This window comes from Tachyglossus aculeatus, chromosome 1, assembly GCF_015852505.1.
Source record: "Tachyglossus aculeatus isolate mTacAcu1 chromosome 1, mTacAcu1.pri, whole genome shotgun sequence".
Classification (NCBI taxonomy): domain Eukaryota; kingdom Metazoa; phylum Chordata; class Mammalia; order Monotremata; family Tachyglossidae; genus Tachyglossus; species Tachyglossus aculeatus.
This window is the reverse complement of record NC_052066.1, coordinates 100,169,771-100,183,081: the sequence shown is the minus strand read 5'-3', so window position 1 is coordinate 100,183,081 and position 13,311 is coordinate 100,169,771. Positions and strand designations below refer to the sequence as shown.

The following is a 13,311-nucleotide window of genomic DNA, read 5'->3' as shown; positions in this document are numbered from 1 at the left end:
AAAGAATCAAATCACATCTGTTCTGACATATATTCCACGACCCTTCTTAATGCCTTTCATCCTCCTGGTAATTTTAAGGCAACCACTTCTCCCGGTGTCTAATTTAACTTTCTGGTGATTAAAAAAAAAAGACATTTTGGTAGATGCTTTAATTCTTTCGGCGCATTAGAGGAGTCAGGGCATATCAGCCTTCACTGAATTTTAGTTTAGAGACTTGTACATATCTATTCTATTTATTTTATTGTGTTAATATGTTTGGTTTTGTTCTCTATCTCCCCCTTCTAGACTGTGAGCCCACTGTTGGGTAGGGACCGTCTCTATACGTTGCCAACTTGTACTTCCCAAGCGCTTGGTACAGGGCTCTGCACACAGTAAGCGCTCAATAAATACGATTGATTGATTGATTGAAGTTGTTAGCTATGCGATTGATTAATTGAATTTGTTAGCTGTAGATTCGTTTCTTTTTAAAGAATCAAATCACATCTGTTCTGACATATATTCCACGACCCTTCTTAATGCCTTTCATCCTCCTGGTAATTTGAAGGCAACCAGGTCTCCCGGTGTCTAATTTAACTTTCTGGTGATTAAAAAAAAAAGACATTTTGGTAGATGCTTTAATTCTTTCGGCGCATTAGAGGAGTCAGGGCATATCAGCCTTCACTGAATTTTAGTTTAGAGACTTGTACATATCTATTCTATTTATTTTATTGTGTTAATATGTTTGGTTTTGTTCTCTGTCTCCCCCTCCTAGACTGTGAGCCCACTGCTGGGTAGGGACCGTCTCTATACGTTGCCAACTTGGACTTCCCAAGCGCTTGGTACAGTGCTCTGCACACAGTAAGCGCTCAATAAATACGATTGATTGATTGATTGATTGAATTTGTTAGCTATAGATTCATTGCTTTTTAAAGAATCAAATCACATCTGTTCTGACGTGGCCATTCCACGACCCTTCTTAATGCCTTTCATCCTCCTGGTAATTTGAAGGCAACCAGGTCTCCCAGTGTCTAATTTAACTTTCTGGTGATTAAAAAAAAAGACATTTTGGTAGATGCTTTAATTCTTTCGGCACATTAGAGGAGTCAGGGCATATCAGCCTTCACTGAATTTTAGTTTAGAGACTTGTACATATCTATTCTATTTATTTTATTGTGTTAATATGTTTGGTTTTGTTCTCTGTCTCCCCCTCCTAGACTGTGAGCCCACTGTTGGGTAGGGACCGTCTCTATACGTTGCCAACTTGGACTTCCCAAGCGCTTGGTACAGTGCTCTGCACACAGTAAGCGCTCAATAAATACGATTGATTGATTGATTGATTGAATTTGTTAGCTATAGATTCATTGCTTTTTAAAGAATCAAATCACATCTGTTCTGACATATATTCCACGACCCTTCTTAATGCCTTTCATCCTCCTGGTAATTTGAAGGCAACCAGGTCTCCCGGTGTCTAATTTAACTTTCTGGTGATTAAAAAAAAGGCAACCAGGTCTCCCGGTGCCTAATTTAACTTTCTGGTGATTTAAAAAAAAGACATTTTGGTAGATGCTTTAATTCTTTCGGTGTATTAGAGGAGTCAGGGCATATCAGCCTTCACTGAATTTTAGTTTAGAGACTTCCATGCGCCCAATGCCCTCTAGTGGCCTAAAAGAGTTACTGCTCACCTCAACGGGACATTCTACTAACCCCAAACTAAATGTAGACAGTAGAAGAGGGCGTCAATCAATCGTATTTATTGAGCGCTTACTGTGTGCAGAGCACTGTACTAAGCGCTTGGGAGAGTACAATCTAACAGAGTTGGTAGACATGTTACCTGCCCGCAATGAGCTTACAAATGAATCTCCCAGAATTTTCATTTTCAACTGTCCTGCTGAGTACTTTTTTGGAGTGGCGTCTAAGCCGCCAGAGGTTGTGATGAACACCAACCACAAATCTGGCTGTATCAAACTGGCGACCCCAGATGTTGTTTTCCCCCAGTTCGCAGACTGTATAGAATTCTGAACGTCAGAGTTAATTCCCAACCTCGTTTCGGTCCCTTCTAACTCGTGCACGCAGAAACACAGTCGCCAGGAACTATTAGACATAATGTGATTGCAGAGCTCAAGGAAATTTGCATTTTTGATGAAGAGGCTATGTTCCTACTTGCTTAGCACTGACATAATGCAACCCCATGGTTCTATTTAACTTAAAAAAAAATAAATACCCAGAATCTGAATAATAACTAATAACCAGCACGTAGAATAATGTTTTAAAGACCCAGCATCTCCCAGCACTGACAGCGGTGGTTGGGGTTAAAAGGCAAAACACATTCCAACCTATAACTTGTAAATTCCTTTCCGGATATCTTCCGTAACAAACACTGAATATTTCCCAATATGCCGGCATGCAACCTGGAATGCTGGATTCTGAGAAAGAAGAAAACGTCTCATGAGAATGTTTGAAATGTCACTCCAGTTCAGTGTAGTGCAGAGCGCAGGTGGCTCTACAAAGCACTTGCTGGAGGGCTCTATGTTTATACAGTTGCTACTTGGAGGATGGTAATGATTGGTTAGGCAACTAATAAAACAAGCAATCCCTCTTTCATCTTTGTGCGTTCTGGCCTTCCAAAAGATGGAAAAGTGGTTTGAATTAGGGTCTGGCTTTTACACTCATTTGCCATTTTGATTTCGTTTTCCTACCGCTCTGTTTTCACTCAGGCCTTCTTTGTTACCTCTTCCCTCTTAACCAGGGCACCCACTCTGCCTTATGGGGAGCATTTGGGGCTGAAAACAGAGAGCATGGAACTTTTCTCAGGAGACAGTTTAGGACTCCTTTAGGACAGTCATTCGTCAAAAAATCAGAAATCTTTAAACTTGCCTTCGTGCCATTCTAAACTGTCAAGGATTAATGTGCCGATTGTCCAGCCCCTGCTTATTTTTACTGTTGTTCTTTATTCTTTAGATGCTCTGGATGCATTTTGAATGGGAAGGGAAGAATGCGAATGTTTGTTGACACATCTGTGGAACTGCCTTCTTAGGTCAAGATTGCGATGCTTACATTCTGTATTGGTTTCTGTGAGATATCCAGGATGAAGGCTATAAAAATAAGAGATGACACACATCCATATCCTTAAAACAAATAGGAAATTGCAAGCCAATATTAAAGAATGTGGAAAATCATCAACAAATGAAGAGAAGCTGTTGGAGATGGAAGGCTAACAGAATGTAGAAAAGAGGAAGAAAGATTTAAAAAGGGTAATGTAATGAATGGAAATAACTACAAGTGAAGGAAATAGACTAATGTCAAATTAAATATGCATGCACACACGCTGAATTGTATAAATTGTATAAATAAATACAAAAATGCAAGGCTAGTGGTAATACTATTTATTAGGCAGCTGAAAGTTGATAAAATTCTAGGTACTGATGATGAGTTGGAGAAGGAAATTCAACTTTGCTTTATGAGTACATTATCAAAGTATATTCAAGTTTTTTTGAGAAATAATAGGTAATAATAATGCTAACAATGGTTATAATGGTATTTGTTATGCTCCTACAAACTCTTACTATAGGCCAAGGGCTAGGGTAGATATAAGATAATTACATTAATAATGATGACATTTGTTAAACATTTACTATGTGCCAGGCACTGTACTAAGCTCTGGGGTGGATACAAGTGAATCGGGTGGGACACAGTCCCTGTCCCTTGTGGGGCTCACAATCTCAATCCCCATTTTAAAGATGAGGTAACTGAGGCCCAAAGAACTGAAGTGACTTCCCCAAGGTCACACAGCAGACAAGTAGAACCCATGATCTTCTGACTCCCAGACAGTGTTTTATCCACTATGCCATGTTGCTCTGGATGCCATCCCTGGCCCATCTGGGGATCAAAGTCCCAGTGAGAGGGAGACAAACTTGCTTGGGTTAATTACAAGAGGAGGTTCAGATAGGAGTTTAAAAACCCTAAAAACAAAGGCTGAGAATTGGAAATATTTATTTTAGTAATACTAGATTTTCATGTCCTTTTTTCCCCTCCTCTAGACCGTAAGCTCTTTGTGGACAGGGAATGAGTCTACCAAATCTATTGTATTGTACTCTCCCAAGTGCTCAGAACGGTCCACTCCACAAAGCAAGCACTTAATAAATTCCATTGATTGACTGATGGATATCCAAGTTATCTAGGAGGAATACCGGTTATTGAAACTTTGGTTGTTGAAAACCTGCATGGTCAAAGAATTGAAAAATATTCATAAAGGAAATCTTTCCTTGATTGAACAATAAACAGAATACATGTTATCAACCTGTCAACATCATTTATTGAACACATTGAGAAATAAACAGTGCTACTTTACTGTAAAGAGGTGTCCTCTTTTGTTGACTTTAGTTTTCCCCTTTCTAGACTGTAAGCCCATTGTTGGGTAGGGACCATCTCTGTATGTTGCCAACTTGTACTTCCCAAGCGCTTAGTACAGTGTTCTGCACACAGTAAGTGCTCAATAAATATGATTGGATGAATGACTAACAGAAGGAGCAGAATACATGAGGAAGAGGTAAAAACAGATTTTTGTTCTCAGCTTCAAAGCAGCTCAGAAGCAGCAAGCATGGTCTAGCGGAAAGAACATGGGACCATTCACTCATTCAATCATGTTTATTGAGCGCTTACTGTATGCAGAGCACTGTACTAAGCGCTAGGGAGAGTACAATACAACAATAAACAGATACATTCTCTGTCCATGACGAACTTACAGTCTAGAAGGGGGAATACAATATTACAGATATGTACATAAGTGCTGTGGGGCTGGGAGAGGGAAATGAAGGGATCAAGTCAGGGTGACACAAAAGGGAGTAGAAGAGGAAAGGGGGTTTAGTCAAGAAATGCCTCCTGGAGGAGATGTGCCTTCAGTAATGCCTTGAGGGAGGGAAGAATAATTGTCAAATTTGAAGAGGGAGGGTGTTCTGGGCCAGACAGGACATGGGCAAGGAGTCAGCGGTGAGATAGGCAAGATTGAGGCACAGTGAGAAGGCAAGCACTACAGGAGCAAAGTGTGCAGGCTGAGTTGTAGAAGGAGATTAGCAAGGTGAGATAGGAGGGAGCAAGGTGATTGAGTGCTTTAAAGTCATTGGTGAGGAGTTTTTGTTTGATGGGAAGTTGGATGGGCAACCCCTGGAGGCTCTTGAGGAGCGGGGAAACATGTTCTGAAAGCTTTTGTAGAAAAATGATCGGGGCAGCAGAGTTAAGTATGGACTGGAGTAGGAAGAGGCAAGAGACTGGGAAGTCAGCAAGGAGGCTGATAAATTAATCCAGGCAGGATAGGATAAATGATTTTCCTCTGACTCCTGGCTCAGAGGACAGGGATTCTAATTCTGGATCCCCCACTTCATTGCTGTGAGACTTCAGGCGTGACAGTTAAATTCTCTCTATTGTTTCCTCATCTGCAAATGTTATTTAAATATATTTTCTCCCTCCTACTTAGACTTTGAGTCCCATGTGAGACAGGGACTGTGTCAGACATGATTATCTTGAATCTAATACTATGACTGGCATGTGTTGTTCCCTCCCAAGTGTTTAATACTACACTTTGAACAGAGTAACCATTTAACGCATAACATTGGTGATCTTAAGTACTTAACAAATATAAAAGTATTATTAGCTCGGCTTCTGCCTGAATTAGCAATAAGAATATAAGGGCAAACAGGAGTCCAGACTTGAAGAAAGCAATGTCAATCTGTCAAATTTTGGGCCAACCAGGAGTTTTTGCTGATTGTTCAACATCCAAGGAGAAAATTGTGTGTCTGTCCAGTCTCAAACACATGAGTTTCCGTTAATGCATATAAATTATAACAAAAAGAACTAGCTGTAAATCATCATTCCATTTGGTTGAAAATCTGACTGCTTCCACTTTACTCTTGAAAACATATTGTTTGGGGATTTTGAGAGAAAAACTTAAAAATACATATTATTTCTGCCCCAAATAGATTTGACTATTGGAATCCATATTGCACACAAGGTAATTTGGAACCCTGTTGACACCATGCTTCGTGGAATCATTTCTCATCTAAAACGGATTTTCTTCAGTTACCACATAAATGAAAGAACTTAAAGGAGAGAAGAACAAAGGCAGCTTGGGGTAAATAGGCACAGACACTTTTGTGTCAAAAATTTGGGAAAAAACAGGGGATAGATTAATTTTGAAGGATTTGGGATTCTAAATGCTCAGAATTCAAAAAGTAATATTTCCCATAAAACCTTCATGGTAACCAATCAGTAATAATAATGATGGTATTTGTTAAATGCCTACTACGTGCCAACATTGTTTAAGTGCAGGGAAAGATACAAGATAATCAGGTTATCCCACGTGGAGCTCACAGTCTTAATCCCCATTTTACAGATGAGGTAACTGAGGCACAGAGAAGTTAAGTGACTTATCCAAAGCCACACAGCTGATAAGTGGTGGTGCCAGAATTAGAACCCACAACCTCTGACTCCCAAGCCCGAGGTTTTTCCAATAAGCCACACAGCTTCTCAATCACTCAATCAATGGTATTTATTGAGTGATTTCTGTATGCAGAACACTCTATTTAACACTTGGAAGAGTGCTTAATAGCTACAATAGAGTTGGTAAACACATTCCTTGCCCACAAGGAGCTCACAGCCTAGAAGAGGAGACAGGCAATAAAATAAATAACTTGTGGATTTGTACAAAAGCGCTGCGGGGCTGAGGGAGGGGTCAATACCTAAGTGCACAAAGGATACAGATCCAAATAATAATAATAATGGCAGCATTTATTAAGCACTTACTATGTGCAAAGCACTGTTCTAAGCGCTGGGGAGGTTAACAAGGTGATCAGGTTGTCCCACGGGGGGCTCACAGTCTTCATCCCCATTTTACAGATGAGGTAACTGAGGCCCAGAGAAGTTAAGTGACATGCCCAAAGTCACACAGCTGATAAGTGGTGGAGCCGGGATTTGAACCCATGACCTCTGACTCCAAAGCCCAGGCTTTTTCCACTGAGCCACACTGCAAATGCATAGATGATGCAGAAAAGAGAAGGAGTGAGGGAAAAATGGCTTAGTCACAGAAGGACTGTTGGAAGAAATGTGATTTTAATAAGGCTTTGAAGTTGGGGAGAGTGGTGGCCTGTCATATAGGGAGGGGTAGGGAGTTCTGGGCCAGAAGGAGGATTTAGGTAGAGGTCAGTAGCAAGATAGATGAAATTGAGATACAGGGAATAGGTTGGCTTAGGGGAACCAAAGTTTACAGATGGGTTTATAGTAAGAAATCATTTAGGGGCGGTAGGACGGGGAGAACTGATTTGAATGCTTTAAGCCAATGGAAAGGAGTTTCTGTTTGATGTGGAGGTGGTTGGGCAATCACTGAAAGTTCTGAAGAGGGGAAGATGTGAAATGATTTTATTTTTTTAGAAAGATGATCTGGGCAGCAGAGTGAAGTAGGGACTGGAGTGGGGAGAGACAGGAGGCAGGGAAGTCAGTGAGGAGGCTGATGCAGTAAATGCAGGATAGGATATTTGCTTGGATCAGTGCAGTTGTATTTTGGATGGAGAAAATTGTGCTGCAGAAGACTGTGAGCTCATTGTTGGGTAGGGAACGTCTCTAAATGTTGCCGATTTGTACTTCTCAAGCTTTTAGTACAGTGTTATTACTCTATTTATTTATTACTCTATTTATTTATTTATTTATTACTCTATTTATTACTCTATTTATCACTCTATTTGTTTATGTATTTATTACTCTATTTATTTATTATTACTCTATTTATTTATTTTACATGTACATATCTATTCTATTTATTTTATTTTGTTAGTATGTTTGGTTTTGTTCTCTGTCTCCCCCTTTTAGACTGTGAGCCCACTGTTGGGTAGGGACTGTCTCTATATGTTGCCAACTTGTACTTCCCAAGTGCTTAGTACAGTGCTCTGCACACAGTAAGCACTCAATAAATACGATTGATTGATTGATTGATTGATTCTGCACACAGTAAGAGCTCAATAAATACAATTGAATGAATGAATCCTTCACAAATGTGTATGTCATCCATGCTCAGGAGCTGTGGTAATAGTCTCTGTATTGTTCCAATTTCAGAACATATGCTGCCAAAGCAACAATATTTACCATGAAATTCAGCTGAGCTAAGCTGGAGTTTATTCTAATTAAGTCTATGACAGTTCATGTTTTTTGATAATTGGGGAGTGAAAATTGGCAGTCTTCACCAGTGGATTTTGGAAACTTTCTGACCCAACCAGTTGTGCAACTGAAGTCATAAACTCTACTGCTTACAAAGAATTCCGATGAATTTAAGAGTCAGTAGAGGACTAATTGATTATACATATATTCTGGTTTTCATGAGAAACCTGCTTCTTGATAATGACCTTTTTATACACTACTTATCCCTGCTATGTATCATAATATGTTTTACTCTGAAATCCCAGTTTTTCTCTGAGCCCAAATAAATATGCTTCACATAATTAATGTCTAGACCCCTAATGGTCCTACTATTTTAAGGTTAAATAAGTTAAATGTTACAGTAGTAGGAGTAGTAGAGTACATAAAATGTATGCCTAAGAAATATGGGTGTTATGAGAAGTGAATGGTAAGTGACTACGAAGGGATGAAATGGTGCTCAGGGACTGTAAAGTGGGGAAACCAGAGATTAATTCAGGGAGGCTATTTGTACGAGATGTTATCTCAGAAGAGAGTTTTATGAATGGAAAAAAAAAACTTTAGTGTCCAAGAAATCAGTTCACTTCTGTCATTCAAAATAATGTGCCAACTAGCCATGCTGCTTAACTGGAAATTCAATAAGCAGCACACCTTAGTGGAAAGAGCCCAGGCTTGGAAGTCAGAGGTCGTGGGTTCTAATTCCAGCTCCACCACTTGTCAGCTGTGTGACTCTGGGCAAGTCACTTCACTCTCTATGTCTCAATTACTTCATCTGTGAAATGGGGATTAAGACTGTGAGCCCCACATGAGACAACCTGATAACCTTGTATATACCCCGGCGCTTAAAACAGTGGTTGGCACATATACCATCATTATCATCACTATTATTATAGTTATAGTAATAGTAATAAAATTAACACTTTGAACTTGAATAGCACTTTTATTTTTTGTAAGTAATTGCAGATCTCTTAATTTATTTCATCCTCACAACACCCCTGTAACTAAGGGGGAGGCAGGTATTTTTATTGTGTCCTTGACTTCCTCGGACTTTGTGGGAGAGAATTCACAATGATAAAAGAGAATGAAGAGCAATAACAAACATGTTTTCAGTTCTTTATCACTCCCTTTTCTGAAGATGAAAGGGGCATGGAAAGGGGACCTGCAGCTCAAGCAGAAGACCCCAGGAAAAGTTGTTAATCAATATGCCAATGCTCATTTCAATTAAAAAGAAAAAAAACCCTCAGCCTATTGAGTTTCAGCTTCTCCATGTAACTGAGAAGCAGAAATCCAGCCAATCTCATCCACCTCATATTCAACCTTCTCTGCTATTGCTCTGCCTTCTCCTATGCTCAGCAATAATTCTTCAATATAATCCTATTTATCGAGCACTTACTGTGTGCAGAGCAGTGAACTAAGCACTTGGGTGAGTACAATAGAACAATATAACAGAGTTGATAAACACATTCCCTGCCCACAATGATCTTACGTTCCTCCCTTATTGACTCTCATTCCCTATGCCCAACTTTTTTCTGATGCTAAACATGTTCCCTGCCTAAGAGGACCTTCATTCTAAAGGATGAGATAGATTTAAACATATTAAGAGGGGTATTCAAAATAAATACTCAATTGTACAGTACAATGAACATAAATGCAAGAGGGTTGAGGATGGATCTAAGTAAATACATAAGCATTGGAGTTGATAGATGGGTTTAATATGACAGATCACAGGGAAATCAATCAATCAATCAATGGTATTGAGGGATTACTTTGTGTACAGTAATAATAATAATGATGGTATTTGTTAAGCGCTCGCTTTGTGCCAGGAACTTTACTAAGCACTGGGGTGGAAACCAGAAAATAGAGTTGAACACAGTCCCTGACCCATGTGGGGCTCACAGTTTCAATCGCCATTTTACAAATGAGGAAACTGAGGCCCAGAGAAGTGAAGTGACATGCCCACGGTCACACAGCAGACAAGTGGCAGACAGAATTAGAACCTAAGACTTTCTGATTCCCAGGCCTGTGCTGTAGCTACCATGCCACGTTGCTTCTCTATTGTATTAGACCCTTGGGAAAGTAAAGTACAACAGAGGAGGTAGATGCTATCCCTGCCCAAAAGTTGCTTACAATTTGCAGGGGGAGACAGATGTTGGAAAAGGATTACAGATAGGGGAAACAACACAACACAATAATATTTTAAATAGTGCTGTACAGCTGAGATGAGTATCAAAGTGCTTAGGGGTACACAGCCAAGTGCCTAGCTGGTGCAGCAGGAAGGACAGACAGGGGAAATAAAAGGCTTAGTTTAATCAGAGAAGGTTTTTTGGCAGAAGTGGGATTTTATTCATTCATTCGTTCAATTCATTGAATCATTTACTGAGTGCTTAATGCGAGCAGAGCACTGTAATAATAATAATAATAGTAATAATGTCGGTATTTGTTAAGCACTTACTATATGCCAAGCACTGTTCTAAGTGCTGGGGTAGATACAAGGTAATCAGATTGTCCCACATGGGGCTCGCAGTCTTCATCCTCATTTTACAGATGAGGGAACTGAGGCCCAGGGAAGTTAAGTGAATTCCCTAAAGTCACACAGCTGATAAGCGGCAGAGGCGGGATTTGAACCCATGACCTCTGACTCCTAAGCCCACACTCTTGCCACTAAGCCATGCTGCTTCCCTTTACTTCCTGTAGTAAGCACTTGGGAAAGTACAATACAACCTCTGGCCTGGAATGTCCCCCCTTCCTACAATCTGCCAAACAATCACTCTTCCCCACTTCAGAGCCCTACTGAAGGTGCACCTCCTCCAAGAGGCCTTCCCGGACTAAGCCCCGATTTTCCTCAGCTCCCCCTCCCTTCCACGACTCATTCCCTTTGCTCTTCCCCCCATCTCCTTGCCCCACAGCATTTATGTATAAATGTACATATCTATAATTCTATTTATTTATATTAACACCTGTTTACTTTTATTGATGTCTGCCTCCCCCCCTATAGACCATGAGCCCATTGTGGGCAGTGATCATCTCTCCTCATTGCTGTATTGTATTTTCCAAGCACTTAGTGCCGTGCTCTGCACACAGTAAGCACTTAATAAATACGATTGAATGAATACACAATAAACTGACACATTTTCTGCCCACAAGGAGCTTATGGTCTAGACGGGGAGGACAGATATCAATACAAATAAATAAATTACAAATATGTACATAACTGCTGTGGGGCTGGGAGGGGGAAGAAAAAAAGAAGCAAGTCAGGGCCACTCAGAAGGGAGTTGGAGAAGAGGAAAGGCAGGGCCTAGTCAGGGAAGGCCTCTTGGAATAGATGTGCCTTCAATAAGGCTTTGAGGGTGGGGAGAATAATTGTCTGTCAAATTTGAGGAGGGAGGGCATTACAGGCCAGAGGCAGGATATGGGCTTGGAGTCGGCGGTGAGACAGACAAGATCAAGGCACAGTGAGAAGGTTAGCACTAGAGGAGCTAAATGTCCAGGCTGGGTTATAGAAGGTGAGTGGTGAGGTGAGGTAGGAAGGGGCAAGGTGATAGAGTGCTTTAAAGCCAATTGTGAGAGGTTTTTATTTGATATGGAGGTGGTAGGGCAACCACTAAGTTTTTGAGGAGTGGGGTGACATGTCCTGAACGTTTTTGTAGAAAAATGATCTGGGCAGCAGAGTGAAGAATTGGAGTGGGGAGAGACAGAAGGCTGGGAGAACAGCAAGGAGGCTGCTGCAGTAATCCAGGCAGGATAGGATGAGTGATTGTATTAATATGGTAGCAGTTTGGATGGAGAGGAACAAAGAGTTTGAATGGAGAGGAAAGGGTTTTGAATGTGCAGAAAACTATGGTCAGTAGGATTTGGAAAGGAAAGGAATTCCAGGCAGGAGAACAGCCTGAGCACATGGATGGATTTGGGAGAATTGAGAGTGAAGTAGAGCTAGAAGGTCAGCCTGGGAGGAACAGAGAGATTGAGCTGGGAAAAACTGATGGGGAAGAAATAGATTGGTAAGATTGGGAGAGTTGGCAAAGAGCCTTGAAGTCCACTGTGAGGAGTTTTCGTTCAGTGGGGAGAATTTCCTTTGCAGTGGAAGTAGCTTGATGCATTTCAAGACAGAACAATCACTCTTTCTCAGAAAATTTGTGCACAATGCAAAATGGGTATATCCGATTCTGTCAGTAAGCACAGAGGATGACTCTCTGATGGAAATATTCATGATTCCTTTCAGCAATTGAATTTGGTACCTGTCCTTGTGGTTCCCCCCATACATTCACTCCCTCCTACCTCACCTCCCTTCTCTCCTTCTACAGCCCAGCCCACACCCTCCACTCCTCTGCCGCTAATCTCCTCACCGTGCCTCGTTCTCGCCTGTCCCGCCGTTGACCCCCGGCCGATGTCATCCCTCTGGCCTGGAATGCCCTCCCTCTGCCCATCCTCCAAGCTAGCTCTCTTCCTCCTTTCAAGGCCCTACTGAGAGCTCAGTTCCTCCAGGAGGTCTTCCCAGACTGAGCCCCCTCCTTCCTCTCCCCCTCGTCCCCCTCTCCATCTCCCCGTCTTACCTCCTTCCCTTCCCCACAGCACCTGTATATATGTATATATGTTTGTACATATTTATTATTCTATTTATTTATTTTACTTGTACTTACCTATTGTATTTATTTTATTTTGTTAATATGTTTGGTTTTGTTCTCTGTCTCCCCCTTCTAGACTGTGAGCCCACTGTTGGGTAGGGATGGTCTCTATATGTTGCCAACTTGTACTTCCCAAGCGCTTAGTACAGTGCTCTGCACACAGTAAGTGCTCAATAAATTTGATTGATTGATTGATTCCCAAGGAATTCTCTGCATTCCTTATGTGTCCCACCTTCCATTTTCTACCCTTGTCCTACCACTGGGGTCAATCTATCAATCAATTAATCAATAGTATTTATTGAGTGCTTTGCTGTGTTCAGCCACTTGTTACATCTCAGCATTTGCCTATGTACTCTCAGGGATCTAAAGATGCCCCTAGCAGAGTGTGATTCTTTTCACCCACCTGAAAGGACCTGCACTTCTGTGTGGATGATTCCTAAATCTGCATCTCCAGCCCTGAACTCTCTCCTCTGCAGTCTCATGTTTCCTCCTGCTTTCAGGACATCTCCACTTGGATGCACCAGTGAACCTTCAA

General features: G+C 41.1%; 1 non-coding gene across 1 annotated transcript; it reads right to left on the bottom strand.

Annotated features, from left to right (window-relative positions):
• Window positions 1–7,993: 7,993 nt before the first annotated feature.
• Window positions 7,994–8,096, bottom strand: LOC119934043. Its single transcript, XR_005452848.1, has one exon. It is a non-coding gene; the product is annotated as a U6 spliceosomal RNA (small nuclear RNA).
• Between the last annotated feature and the right edge of the window lie 5,215 nt (window positions 8,097–13,311).